This window comes from Lineus longissimus, chromosome 10 (assembly GCF_910592395.1).
Source record: "Lineus longissimus chromosome 10, tnLinLong1.2, whole genome shotgun sequence".
Taxonomy (NCBI): domain Eukaryota; kingdom Metazoa; phylum Nemertea; class Pilidiophora; order Heteronemertea; family Lineidae; genus Lineus; species Lineus longissimus.
The window spans coordinates 5,994,564-6,009,088 of NC_088317.1; positions in this window are offsets into that span (position 1 = coordinate 5,994,564).

Genomic DNA, 14,525 nt, shown 5'->3' on the forward strand with positions numbered 1-14,525 from the left:
AATAACTTCACAGGGTTTGCCCTTTTAATCTTCTGATCTAGATACTGCGTAAGTTTCAACACAAAGCATATGGTGGTTTTTGAATGAGACACAAAAACGCGACACTTGCCGAGATATCAGGCCACTGAGAACTGTTTCTATCCATTATGATAGTTTTCATTTTACAATGTACTGAGGCCGTGGCAGTCACTCCTTTATATTAAGCGAATTTCACAATTTAGACAAAATGCGTACATTCTGGTACTTTTGTATCCTTACATGGTTACATTACACTTACATTATTCCTTGTCTCTAAGGGCGGTCAATTTCACACGACGAGGAAAACGTCAAACCCCTTAATATTTGCCAGTGGTTTTAGGCAAGTTGTACCGCGCAGGGCTTTCATGCACATTACAGTCTGCACATTATATTGTATTCATTTAAACAAAGCACGCTTGCACGTAGGCCTTCATTCCTACTCCTCTATACTGCCTTATCAAAGAATTATCATGACAAATGGCGATATCATCGACCCGACGAAACGGTGTTCATGGGGGTCGATAAGCCTAAAATCGGTAAGGGAAAAGAAAATCCACGATGACTGTCATGCGAACAATACAGGATGAGAAACCAACTCTCGCACCTCTATAGGTCACATGACAATCATGCACTGTCCAGGATCTCGTGTTTCCTCTTTAGATAAAACGCATTCTCCTCACAGAGACATAATACAATTTATTAGGGCCATTTTCACGGATCCTAACCAATCCGGATCAGTCTAGATCGGTGTGCCGCGTAAATCTGGTCTGGTCTGGTTCGATTCAAACAGCGATAGGACCGCCTCATCACACTGTTAGTACTGCGCGGAGCATGGGTAAAAAGTCCACTTTCTTCTCATTGTAGTTGTCGTATGATCATATGCGATGGCCCTGGCGATCTTGGCTGGTGAGATCAAGTTATAGGCTAAGCTCAAGCCGGCCAATCGCCAAACCTTTGATAACATTTTGTGATCTGACTGACCAAGCCATGCAGCTCCATGCATCGTTTGTAAAAATTGTCGAATAGCATCATAAAGTGTCAGCTTTCAAACTGCATACTGAGGAAATCAGAGGTTAATGTTCGCTTCTCCGGCCCTGCAAACCATTGATTTCCTCAGGATGTCATACGGGGCGATAACTGTCTTTCACTGCTTCTTGATTTAATAAACTGAGTTATCAATTGTGATATATGGTCGGTAATGCCGATACGATATTAGCACCTGGTCAACGTTCCCCCCGAAACATTTTGAAAACCTCCCGCCTGAATTGAGTACCACTCACACAATAAAGAATAACATTGATGGCGCTATTGCATAAGCTACAAACGTTTGCAACAGTAGTGACCAAAACAGAAATAACCCATTCATGCCAGGAACGGATTACTGTTAATTCTCCAACAATTAGTGAAATTGGATTGGGTGATGTTAGAATTATAAACACGAGGCTGACTGTGGTCAACATGTACGTCATGCTGGTCATTTGAGTAGAGGTGTCATCGGAACTACTATTGCCTCGTCCCGATAGCTTCATCTTCTTCCTTTTGTTCCGACTCCGAATGACTTTAACTAGAATTGAACAATTACAGAAAATTATTACAGAAAATGGTATGAAAGAATACGTTGCCATATCCATCCAGTGAAAGATAAGTGAGTGTATGTCGCCTGCCTGCAGAGGTGTATCACATACATAACCCAAATTAAGGTAGTCAAATCGTTTAAAATAGAACAGAGTTTGAAGGTTTAGAAAAATGCTGAAAATTAGTGGGGCAAAAAGAGCTACGCATGTCCATTTCCGAGTGCAGATGACTCTCGCCTTGATTGGGTAGGAGACTGATATGAATCGTTCCAATGTTAGGAACATCACGTTCCAACTCGCGTACTGTTGGAAGAAATAGGTAAAGAAACTATACGCGGGGCAGGACTCTACGGAGAGGACTGAAAGAGCAAGCGAAAAGGATTCATCAACCCAGAAGGTAATTCCAGTCCAGAGTGCAGCCGTGTCGGCTAGAGCAAGGGAAATCAGCAACAATCTCGTCGAATACTTTCCAAATTTTCGGCGGAGCAGCACAATTAAAGTGAGACCGTTCAAAATGGTTCCAAGTAATATTATAAAAGGTGTGAAATAGCTCCCAAGGAAAACGTTGAGATGCCATTCCCAAAAGTCATTCCGAGGGTCCCGGGTGGTTGTTCTGATCACCTGTGTCGTATTTAGAAAGTCTCCAGAACCAATTGGTAATTCCCGTTTGAGAGCATCCATTTCAGTAGCTGCGAATAACTTAGTGACCGCTGCCATAATGCTAACTTTCCTTCGATTCTGCAAAATATTTGTAAATAAAACTGAACCACAGCACTCATAATCTCTAAAAATGTGGTGCTATTTCCACTGGTTCAGTCACGGCTTAAAGCAACTGTTATAAAAGTCAATGCTTGGAGAGCGGAAACCGTTCATCACAGATAGCGCTGTCTGTTGTTGTCGTGAATGCATAAACTTCCCATATTTGACTGTATCGTCCGAGTACAGAAAATCGTTGATTGCTACACCGTCATTTGCTCCTAACCACGCAGAAAGGATTTGGGTTCGATAAGCTTAAACCGGCAAGTGCAAAAAACCGTAATGAATGAATCACACTCTTGTGTATCGATCACTCCGGAGTGATTAATAGGTCCAAAAAGCCATTTTTCATGCTTGAACAAAATTCTTGTTGAGTGTCCGTCAAAACTAAAGATCTTAAATTCTTACCAACAAATTGCAACTTAACCCATCCACAGCATGTGGTTGCATGTGCTGCGTTACCAGGATTCTTCTCGAGCGATCCAAGCCCATACGATGTAGATACAGGATGAAAAGCACTCATCGAAGTGAGATCTAGATCGTGTTCATCGCTTCAGGCAACATAGTATGTACGTAGATAATTCAGCACAGTTTAATGAAACAGTGTACAGCTCATAATCATAATTTACTGAACAGACATGCAATTTTATAGCAATAAGCATTGAAGTACTTTGTTGGGACTGAAATACGTCAATTTCTGTATGTTTTGGTTTACATACAGTGTGTTTACGAATAATAGTTTGCAAACTTTGTTTTCGTACGACAGTATTTGATCTGACAGCTTGCAGTCGTCTCCGTTCCATTTACATCAGTTTACAGTTGTAACATGCGATCGATCTAGTTGTCACGTGAATATCATGTAATTCTCAGGACAGAACTCCGTCCCAGCCAAGACATGGAAAGTATGCAACTTGAATGCGACGCATTAGCTCCAATAGATGGCAATAGCGCGAGGATAGGTCGGTGATGGTGACCATGTTACTCACGCGTCGAGAGACCACAGACGTATTGCCAGCATCGAAAACCTCGAGTGTAAAACTCCGCTTCTTGTCTGCCAATCAACGAGCTCAAAGCAATTCATTGTCTAAGCTATTTGGCCGGAGTTATTGGATTCACGTTGTCACCTGTCATATTTCACTTGTCACAAGTTAACTGACTTCGGCTTGAAAACAAGACGTGAGGGTGAAAGGTGACATCGTGAATCGTATGTAGCCCGCTCTTTGGAAATGACTTTTATCGTTCTTCATGTCGCGCATGGAAAGTGAACAATGACACGCTACGTCATGTACATGTACATACATGTGAAAACGCGAACTCTATAATGTTCGCGGCCTTACATACTAGTAGAGATGACACCACCATACATGAGGCTGAAAGGAACCAGCTATCAATTATAAAGGCGCATCTTTTTTTCCAGACCTAGCCAAACCATAATCCTTTGGGCTATTGGTCATGGGTAAATACTTCATTTTTGCAGAAATGGCGTGTGCGTCAATACATGCATGTGTTGTTACATGCAAAAATGATACCGGTATTTCAAATACGTATGTCCAGTATAAGGCACTGGGTTGTCGAAGTACCGTTTATGCATTGATTTGCTTAAATTGTGTCATCGACATTGGAATCGATTGCAGTCGATTTTTAAAATCGATTATGAATTCTATGAGCTAGTGCATTAGAATACACAAGCTCATGCAATTACCAATGCGTTACACATACTACATCAAGCTGACCGGTTTTTGCACTGTGTAAAGATCAACTTTTCGGCCTACATTTTACATTTTCTCGGGCGTTGAAAACGAACCTTCTCTTTTCCTGTTGATAATTCTGGCACAGATCAGTTAGCTAGACTCTGCCTAATTGACACAAGTATACATATGAAGAAAACAATTTCGTCATAAATCAAGCGATACTTTCATTCCAAGATCAGCCTCTCAATGAAATATGGGTCAGATACCAATTTTGCAGAGAACGTTTCATCTATTTGAGTCTTGGAAGTCCTAGAACGGGAAAAATTATCTCCGAAAATTTGTGTCACTGGCATCCGATATTCAGTAACGACTGAAAGAGTTTATTTCGGTCGATTTGGGGGTAATGATCATCGAGCCAATTTTCGTGTGTGCATTGGAATTTAAGGGGAAGGCCACTAGACATGCGAGAGCTGCTTCACAATTGGCTCAACTTTAGCTCAGTGAGCTGATCAGCGGTTATGCTCGCTTTATTTTGCGAGGGTTGATTCAATACATGTCACTGGCACGCTGGCATTGGCACTGACACTGGCTCTAACATGTTTTTTTTGCTAAAAAAGGCGAATACATTGTTTCAGGGACTTAAATAAATGTTTCAAAAGTTAATCTGATGGACGGCATTAAGTTGAATCATGTCAAAGAATAAAAATCAAAATATAAAATGAATCACCTCAGCCATTGGGCTGCCGCCTACACCTAATACTGGTAAGTCCTAGTCTGCTGCCCTAGGTTATATTCTATCTTGTCAATTACATTGCCCACATAGAGGATCCAGTATGCAGTAAGAAGGTCGAAGCATAGGCAAGGCTACAAGACTACAAACAATCTGAACTCATATGAATTTCAGCGAACTGCAGACCATTTTGGGATGCATTCTTTGGCTAGTGCCAGCGTACCAGTGCCAGCGTGCCAGTGCCAGCCTGCCAGTGCCAGCGTGCCAGTGCCAGCGTGCCAGTGCCAGTGTGCCAGTGCCAGCGTGCCAGTGCCAGCGTGCCAGTGCCAGCGTGCCAGTGCCAGCGTGCCAGCGTGCCAGTGCCAGCGTGCCAGTGCCAGTGCCATTGCCAGCGTGCCAGTGCCAGTGTGCCAGTGCCAGCATGCCAGTGCCAGCGTGCCAGCGTGCCAGCGTGCCAGCGTGCCAGCGTGACAGCGTGCCAGTGCCAGCGTGCCAGTGCCAGCGTGCCAGTGCCAGTGTGCCAGTGCCAGTGCTAGTGCCAGTGCCAGTGTGCCAGTGCCAGCGTGCAAGTGCCAGCGTGCCAGTGCCAGCGTGCCAGCGTGCCAGTGCCAGCGTGCCAGCGTGCCAGTGCCAGCGTGCCAGTGCCAGCGTGCCAGCGTGTCAGAGCCAGTGCCAGTGCCAGTGCTAGCATGACATGGCCAGTGCCAGTGCCAGTGCCAGTGCCAGTGCCAGTGCCAGTGCCAGTGCCAGTGCCAGTGCCAGTGCCAGTGCCAGTGCCAGTGCCAGTGCCAGTGCCAGTGCCAGTGCCAGTGCCAGTGCCAGTGCCAGTGCCAGTGCCAGTGCCAGTGCCAGTGCCAGTGCCAGTGCCAGTGCCAGTGCCAGTGCCAGTGCCAGTGCCAGTGCCAGTGCCAGTGCCAGTGCCAGTGCCAGTGCCAGTGCCAGTGCCAGTGCCAGTGCCAGTGCCAGTGCCAGTGCCAGTGCCAGTGCCAGTGCCAGTGCCAGTGCCAGTGCCAGTGCCAGTGCCAGTGCCAGTGCCAGTGCCAGTGCCAGTGCCAGTGCCAGTGCCAGTGCCAGTGCCAGTGCCAGTGCCAGTGCCAGTGCCAGTGCCAGTGCCAGTGCCAGTGCCAGTGCCAGTGCCAGTGCCAGTGCCAGTGCCAGTGCCAGTGCCAGTGCCAGTGCCAGTGCCAGTGCCAGTGCCAGTGCCAGTGCCAGTGCCAGTGCCAGTGCCAGTGCCAGTGCCAGTGCCAGTGCCAGTGCCAGTGCCAGTGCCAGTGCCAGTGCCAGTGCCAGTGCCAGTGCCAGTGCCAGTGCCAGTGCCAGTGCCAGTGCCAGTGCCAGTGCCAGTGCCAGTGCCAGTGCCAGTGCCAGTGCCAGTGCCAGTGCCAGTGCCAGTGCCAGTGCCAGTGCCAGTGCCAGTGCCAGTGCCAGTGCCAGTGCCAGTGCCAGTGCCAGTGCCAGTGCCAGTGCCAGTGCCAGTGCCAGTGCCAGTGCCAGTGCCAGTGCCAGTGCCAGTGCCAGTGCCAGTGCCAGTGCCAGTGCCAGTGCCAGTGCCAGTGCCAGTGCCAGTGCCAGTGCCAGTGCCAGTGCCAGTGCCAGTGCCAGTGCCAGTGCCAGTGCCAGTGCCAGTGCCAGTGCCAGTGCCAGTGCCAGTGCCAGTGCCAGTGCCAGTGCCAGTGCCAGTGCCAGTGCCAGTGCCAGTGCCAGTGCCAGTGCCAGTGCCAGTGCCAGTGCCAGTGCCAGTGCCAGTGCCAGTGCCAGTGCCAGTGCCAGTGCCAGTGCCAGTGCCAGTGCCAGTGCCAGTGCCAGTGCCAGTGCCAGTGCCAGTGCCAGTGCCAGTGCCAGTGCCAGTGCCAGTGCCAGTGCCAGTGCCAGTGCCAGTGCCAGTGCCAGTGCCAGTGCCAGTGCCAGTGCCAGTGCCAGTGCCAGTGCCAGCGCCAGCGCCAGTGCCAGTGCCAGCGCCAGCGCCAGCGCCAGCGCCAGCGCCAGCGCCAGCGCCAGCGCCAGCGCCAGCGCCAGCGCCAGCGCCAGCGCCAGCGCCAGCGCCAGCGCCAGCGCCAGCGCCAGCGCCAGCGCCAGCGCCAGCGCCAGCGCCAGCGCCAGCGTGCCAGCGCCAGCGTGCCAGTGTCAGCGTGCCAGTGCAATTGTAATACTCGACTGGAGTTTCGCACGCATAGCTTCTAGTTAGATCTTTACACATATCTTGGCCCGTAATGGGGTAATTTTTACGCCAGTATTTGAATGTGAATAGCAAGAATGGCGCTGCTGGTCAATCAAGTCATGGCCTAAAGAAACTTACTCCCGTCGTGGGCTTACCTCTAATGTACACATACACTCGCTTACTACAGTGGACGTTAGGCGTGCGAGTATATCAAAACTCCCTCATAAACAAGGCACACGTGGTTCTGTAATAGTGAGGTTTTGCAACCACCCGGTCAGGCCCTACGACAACGTTTGTCTATTGTTCGGGTGAACTCACACAATAGATAAACGTCGTCGTAGGGCCTAACGTGGTGGTTGCAAAACCTCACTAATGAAACCCATGGCCCACCAAACAATGACTTGTACGGACTGAATACCATTCAACAATTGGAAAAAACATGTGGTTCTTTTTTGCAACAATGGCTTCGTAATGAATGAGGCATTTGTCAACGAAGACAATGCAAAAGTTTGAATGAAATCGACGCGGATATTGATTACTGTTCAGCTGATGTAGTATATCAGATGATGATGCAATAGACGACGGCAGCCTTCCTGCTGAAATAGCCTATGTACATGATTTTAAGGCTCTTGGATCAACAAGATGCGCGACGATAAGGCAAAGTAAGATAATGAAATCTTGGCCACTTCGATCCATCGATCTGTTATTGTTAGCCTCATTTCGTTGGCAGTCGGGGCAGTCAGGCCAGAAATTTAGGTTAACAAAGTATTTGCAGCGCTTAATCAGGCAGTGTCACCACAAGCCTTTTTGTTTGCTTTCAATATCGTGATCATCATACCAAAACAGATGACACACGCCAACTCCACACCGGCTGAAGAGAAATTTGCCATTATTCCCAGATTTGGAATGATTTAGAGAACACCTGTCTTGTAATATTCTCATAGGCCAGAGTAAACACATACGCTTTATTAACATGCAGCGATCGGGAAAATTGATACCGACACCAACATGACCAATAATATACGAATAGCGCACGAGAACGCATGCATGTGGCAAGCATTATCAATGGCTGACTGGTGGCGTCACTTGACGTAACAAATAGAAAATTGATATAGCTGCCCAACAGTAATTATAAAATCTGAACGATCGGTGTATGAACCCCTTAATAAAAAAAGGGAAAAAACCGAGTCCAATAATTGGCTTACAAGATAGTACATGTATACTCGCAGTTAAGTAAAAAAATACTTTATCAGTTATTGGAGATGATAATTTTTGGCAAATGAAGTAGGCGTACAGGTTGGAAATATTGGGCTTCAAAAACCTCACAATTTCAAAGAATATTCGATCATGTAAAGGAGGCAATACTTAAAATAACTCCAGTCGCCTGTAAAATGGTTGCGTACAGTAGCATGCCGACTTATCGGCGGTGAATACAGTCCTAAAGTCTCCTCCTTTCACCACCGACATCAAGGGCCAGGAAAGCCGTCGGACGCACCATCATAAACGGGCGGCCAATCAAATTGCTCGACACAAAGTATTTGAATGACGGCCTGCATTGATAGTGCCAACCTCAGGATCAGGTTACCCTTCTTCTATACAACATGCTCTCTGCATTAGGGTCAGGTCAGCATCCCCTGAACCATTCTCATTGAACACCTGGTCTTCCATTATGATGGCTTTCAGTGCGTGTCTCGTGCGACAACCACGAGTGAGTGTAAGTTACCGTCAAAGGTGAAAATGCATCCATTTTCTTTGGACTAGATGTAGTGAAAACAAAGATCATTTTTGGGTACAATAAAACTGCTTCAGACACACATCTGGCGTCTTGAGATTAATGGGTTTTTACCATGAACCGTGTAATTGAAGTGGTGATTAGATCATTATTCATACTTTTTAGGAATTCGCCGTTATAAGCTTACAGCGGTTTGTCGTCATTTCAGTCATTTGTTTGGGACGTGCTCGCGTGACTTCGTGTGCCAGATACGTGTACATGATTGGTTGCCATTATTATGTCTGAGCGCTTCGGCTTAACATGTACCTGCTTTGTTTTGTTCGTTCATGAACAGGATAGCGTAGGCAAGTATAACCAATCCTGCTCCAATCCAACCAGATCGAAGCTTATTCGCTCTTCCAACATAGACTTTCATCATACCATGTCATCACAGGCGAGTGAAATAAACAGCACACGTCAACCAATTATAGGTCGATCGGACACAATCGACCCGCAGCCTACAGGCAATTTTTATTTATTTCTCTATTTATTGAAAACCTCCTTGACAGAAGATAACATAATTATACATGAAACATTACATATCATCAAAATTGAGAAAAATTACATACAAAACATGAAGTTATAACCCTGATAAGTCTAACAACTCCCCATCCAAGATACAACGTGCAATATGTACAGTATTCAAAATTAGAAAGCCCTCCCCCAAAGGCCAGCCAACACCTTATTCTGGGATTGCCTCTTGTTGAAGTCATCCGCGTGGATGAGTGCCCTCAACGAGTCAATATGCAGCCAAGTCAACGTACACTTGTACGTTGAATTCGTAGTTTGTATATAAAGCAAATAATTCGCGATGGATCGATAACGATGACAGAGGTATTTTTACCATCCCGTATGCCGCTCCAAGAACATGTGATCAACTTGAAGAATCATAGGCGCAAGTAGGCGAGGGAAACTGGTGGCCAGTTTTGGCAGTCATGGAACGACGCCATCTATAAATATTATTTCAGGTCGAGCAGGAATCTAGTTTCAAATTGTACCTCGAAGCCTTGGTATCAGAACCCAGATATCCCTGATCATAAGTCGACAGTCGGTCACCTGTTCATTGCCATCTATTGGCCGTCTTAATGCACAGTTACCAACTGCCAACTTGTGATTAGACGAACATCCCGGTGTTGGCTAGAACGCAAACGTTGGCCGTTGATTAACAACTGCCAACTTGTGATAAGACGAACATCCCGGTGTTGGCTAGAACGCAATTGATCAATTGGGCGGATGGATCGCTCAGGTCACTCGGTTTGACACCAGGGATTAAGATGGCAGCACGGTTCAGTCGATCCCAGTATTGTTTGTCGCACAACAAAAGCTCTGTAGACGAGCTATAGAGCTATTATTAGCTTGACACCGAACCTCTGTTTTTTTCGGTAGGTAAATTATCATACTTGGTTGTTTCCTTTTTTTGGTTGACATTGACCAACATGCCTACCGCCGTACAAAATAAAAGACTGTTCCAGTATGCACATATAGCGTTGTAGATTATCCACTGTTAGTAATGGAATATGTTACACTCGACACTGTTGACAAACCGTAAGGCCGAAACGGGACAATTGCGCTGAGAGATCATGTCGTCGATGGGGATAAAAAAGAAAACATATTGTTGGATGAGCCAGATTTTCCAAGGTCGACTCAACAATTGGAAACAAGAACCTACAGTAAAATTGGAATTGCCCCGTTCCATTAAAGGAATATATCCAGTGTGGGCCCTGGTTAGTGGCTGAACATGGTCAGGTCGACAGGGTCCTTGATACATCTGTGCGGGTTAGGCAAAGGACAGTGCCGTGGCCATGTTTATGACTGCGTTAAGGCGCAAGGGATTTAAGGAAAATCTGTCGAGTAGACCAATAACGGCTGTGCCGAAGTTGTCCCATTTAGACTTCTCCCGTTTTACTTTTTCCATTTTGCACAGTGTAAAGGAAACTAAAGGGAAAAAGTTAATTGGTAGAAGGCATAATGACCTTAGATCTACTCAGCTATTTCATCATGATACATGTAGTGGTTAATTAGACGTCATTAATTTGGAACAAATGGCGACCAAACAAATCATCTGTAGATCAGTCAAGGGTTAATGCCCGCTGTGTTGTGAAATGACACAACGAGTGTTAACCTTATGCCCGATCCAAACGAAACCATTCAACAACTGACAGCATATACATGAACCAGAGTTTAATTGAATGACTCTGCATGAACGTAATTTTGTGATCCATTGATTAATCTTTGCAGAATTATAAACAAAATCGGTAGACGCTGAATGAGTTTCAGATGCCCTCGCTTCTCCAGAACAAGTTTCTTTTTCTTCCGCGATGCTGGTAAAATAGTGAATAATATACTGGATCCACTCAGCAATAAGATCCCAAGCCCGAAGATACCCGATTTGTACCACCACCTCGATGGGTAGAGTCGAAACAGCCGAACACAATAGTAGGCCTTTCGCAGCCATAAAATGGGTGGGATATCTATTCAATGGTTAACAACGTAATCATCATGAATAGTCATGACTCTACAGCGGAACTTTTCATATTGCAATTAAAGACCAATTGGAAGAAACGAAGATAAGATATACCTCCCCCTTGTATGGCTTCAAAAGGCCTACTATTATGCCCGGTTGTTTAGGCTCTACCCATCGAGGCGGTAGTAGAAATCGGGTATTGTCGGGCTTAAGATCTTATTGGTGAGTGGACCCAGTAATCTTAAAAAGCCAGATCAAATAACAACACTTTTTTACGAAGTCCCCTATCTAGATTATGTGCCAAGCATGGCCCGGTAGTTCGGATACCATGCAGCCCGTAATGGCATCAAAAGTATAGATCTTAACTGAAAGTGACAGGTATTTGGTGATTTAGATTTACGGAAGTTATTTAAAATCAAAAGCAAAGCAACTTTTTTCGTCACCTGGTACATGTCAAAATTTTATTAACTCGTTTTTTAACAACCGGACCAAGAAGATTGACAGCCTATGGGGTAGCCTCGTTTCCGACATCACAACTGCGCATAATTATAATTATTATCGGAATAATCCCGTATGCATATCGAGAGGTTGATGATGGGACAAGCCTGGGCAATAATCGCGATAAAGTTCCTGTAAAAAGATGTTTGGGCCTACATTTTACATTTTCTCGGGCAGTGAAAATGAACCTTCTCATTTCCTGTTTATAAGTCCGTCGAAGATCAGCAAGCTAGACTCTGCTTGCTGAACATGTGGACGATAGGGCCTGCGACAAAGTTTCATTCAGAAACTTTCGTATGACCTGATGATGCATCAAATGCTTTCTAACCGTTTGCCAATTTTTTATATTCGCCACGGCTACAAACAGTGTACATGTATAAAAAAAACTGAAGAAAGATCTTAACTCAGAATTTCAAAAGACTCTTATCGAGATTGAAACGCTTGGGGCGGTTGGGGACGACGACGGGAGGTGTGATTGAGAGGTGATCCTTCAAATATAACTGTGGAATTTACAGTCATGCCAGTGCGTATGTGACACACCAGCTGAAAACACGCGCACAGCAAAATTATGATCGGATTTTGTTTATAATTCTGCAAAGATTAATCAATGGATCACAAAATTACGTTCATGCAGAGTCATTCAATTAAACTCTGGTTCATGTATATGCTGTCAGTTGTTGAATGGTTTCGTCTGGATCGGGCATAAGGTTAACACTCGTTGTGTCATTTCACAACACAGCGGGCATTAACCCTTGACTGATCTACAGATGATTTGTTTGGTCGCCATTTGTTCCAAATTAATGACGTCTAATTAACCACTACATGTATCATGATGAAATAGCTGAGTAGATCTACGGTCATTATGCCTTCTACCAATTAACTTTTTCCCTTTAGTTTCCTTTACACTGTGCAAAATGGAAAAAGTAAAACGGGAGAAGTCTAAATGGGACAACTTCGGCACAGCCGTTATTGGTCTACTCGACAGATTTTCCTTAAATCCCTTGCGCCTTAACGCAGTCATAAACATGGCCACGGCACTGTCCTTTGCCTAACCCGCACGGATGTATCAAGGACCCTGTCGACCTGACCATGTTCAGCCACTAACCAGGGCCCACACTGGATATATTCCTTTAATGGAACGGGGCAATTCCAATTTTACTCTAGGTTCTTGTTTCCAATTGTTGAGTCGACCTTGGAAAATCTGGCTCATCCAACAATATGTTTTCTTTTTTATCCCCATCGACGACATGATCTCTCAGCGCAATTGTCCCGTTCCGGCCTTACGGTTTGTCAACAGTGTCGAGTGTAACATATTCCATCACTAACAGTGGATAATCTACAACGCTTTATGTGCATACTGGAACAGTCTTTTATTTTGTACGGCGGTAGGCATGTTGGTCAATGTCAACCAAAAAAAGGAAACAACCAAGTATGATAATTTACCTATCGAAAAAAACGGAGGTTTGGTGTCAAGCTAATAATAGCTCTATAGCTCGTCTACAGAGATTTTGTTGTGCGACAAACAATACTGGGATCGACTGAACCGTGCTGCCATCTTAATCCCTGGTGTCAAACCGAGTGACCTGAGCGATCCATCCGCCCAATTGATTAACTGCCAACGTTTGCGTTCTAGCCAACACCGGGATGTTCGTCTTATCACAAGTTGGCAGTTGTTAATCAACGGCCAACGTTTGCGTTCTAGCCAACACCGGGATGTTCGTCTAATCACAAGTTGGCAGTTGGTAACTGTGCATTAAGACGGCCAATAGATGGCAATGAACAGGTGACCGACTGTCGACTTATGATCAGGGATATCTGGGTTCTGATACCAAGGCTTCGAGGTACAATTTGAAACTAGATTCCTGCTCGACCTGAAATAATATTTATAGATGGCGTCGTTCCATGACTGCCAAAACTGGCCACCAGTTTCCCTCGCCTACTTGCGCCTATGATTCTTCAAGTTGATCACATGTTCTTGGAGCGGCATACGGGATGGTAAAAATACCTCTGTCATCGTTATCGATCCATCGCGAATTATTTGCTTTATATACAAACTACGAATTCAACGTACAAGTGTACGTTGACTTGGCTGCATATTGACTCGTTGAGGGCACTCATCCACGCGGATGACTTCAACAAGAGGCAATCCCAGAATAAGGTGTTGCCTCGCCTCCGGGGGAGGGCTTTCTAATTTTGAATGCATATTGCACGTTGTACCTTGGATGGGGAGTTGTTAGACTTATCAGGGTTATAACTTCATGTTTTGTATGTAACTTTTCTCAATTTTGATGATATGTAATGTTTCATGTATAATTATGTTATCTTCTATCAAGGAGGTTTTCAATAAATAGAGAAATAAATAAAAATTGCCTGTAGGCTGCGGGTCGATTGTGTCCGATCGACCTATAATTGGTTGACGTGTGCTGTTTATTTCACTCGCCTGTGATGACATGGTATGATGAAAGTCTATGTTGGAAGAGCGAATAAGCTTCGATCTGGTTGGATTGGAGCAGGATTGGTTATACTTGCCTACGCTATCCTGTTCATGAACGAACAAAACAAAGCAGGTACATGTTAAGCCGAAGCGCTCAGACATAATAATGGCAACCAATCATGTACACGTATCTGGCACACGAAGTCACGCGAGCACGTCCCAAACAAATGACTGAAATGACGACAAACCGCTGTAAGCTTATAACGGCGAATTCCTAAAAAGTATGAATAATGATCTAATCACCACTTCAATACACGGTTCATGGTAAAAAAACCATTACCCTCAAGACGCCAGATGTGTGTCTGAAGCAGTTTTATTGTACCCAAAAATGATCTTTGTTTTCACTACATCTAGTCCAAAGAAAATGGATG